This window comes from Chinchilla lanigera, unplaced genomic scaffold (genome assembly GCF_000276665.1).
Source record: "Chinchilla lanigera isolate Chin_1 unplaced genomic scaffold, ChiLan1.0 scaffold00013, whole genome shotgun sequence".
Taxonomy (NCBI): Eukaryota; Metazoa; Chordata; class Mammalia; order Rodentia; family Chinchillidae; genus Chinchilla; species Chinchilla lanigera.
Window position 1 is genome coordinate 23,604,135 of NW_004955414.1, and position 985 is coordinate 23,605,119.

Genomic DNA, 985 nt, shown 5'->3' on the forward strand with positions numbered 1-985 from the left:
TCACAGAAAAAATGATTGACCTGATTTGGTCCACAGAAAAGTAAAGAGAAGAAGGAAAGGGTAAAGGATGAAGCATCAATAAACCCACCTATGTAAGTCAGTACAAGTAACTGGACATAGACTTGTGTGGACATTTTGGTTGAATAAAGCAGTGGGTTGCAGATTGCCACAAAGCGATCATATGCCATGGCAGCCAGAAGGAAGCACTCAGCTGTCCCAAAGAAAACAGCTGAGCCAAGCTGGATGCCACATCCAATGTAGGAGATTGTATTTTTTTTCCACCAAGAAGTTTACCAGCATATTAGGTGTGACAGATGATGAATAGCCTATGTCAGCAAAAGCCAGGTTGCTCAGAAAAAGGTACATGGGATGGTGGAGCTGAGAGGAGAGTCTGATAAGAATGATTGTGCTGAGATTACCAGATATGGTCACTAGGTAGATGCACAGGATGATCATGAAGAGGATGACTTGAAGGATTGGATCATCTGTTAATCCCAACAAAATGAACTCAGTCACTGCAGTGTGATTCCCATCCATCAGTGAATCCACGAATCAATGTAGGTGCTGCCAAAACAAACCTGTAATGCAAACACTACATAAAAACCTATATAATATGATGGCTACTTTTTCATTAATACATACGTGGAGTTTATTATAAAATATATCACTCAAGCAAAATTTGGACTAAGTTATATTTTATGTTCTAGTATCCCAAAATCTCTATATTTATGTATAATGAGTACTTCTATATTTTAAAAATTTTGGTATTAGTAGAAACAACAGATATACCATTTTTCATATCAATTTCAAAGTCTTTTTACACTAACCTATATGCCCAGTCCTTTTAAAAGTATTTTTGACAGGGTCTTGCTAGGTTGCTAAATAGATGAGAGGGGGCTAAACTTGTGATCTTTACATCTGTGCCTTCCACGGTGGAGGTATTGGACAAGTGCACAACCACTCCCAGCTCACATGCATATCTTTA

The 985-nt window shown here is 38.1% G+C and overlaps 1 pseudogene; it reads right to left on the reverse strand.

The window, feature by feature from the left end:
• The window catches only part of LOC102017228, a 16,445-nt pseudogene extending 15,908 nt beyond the window's left edge, over positions 1 to 537 (reverse strand).
• Positions 538 to 985: the final 448 nt, after the last annotated feature.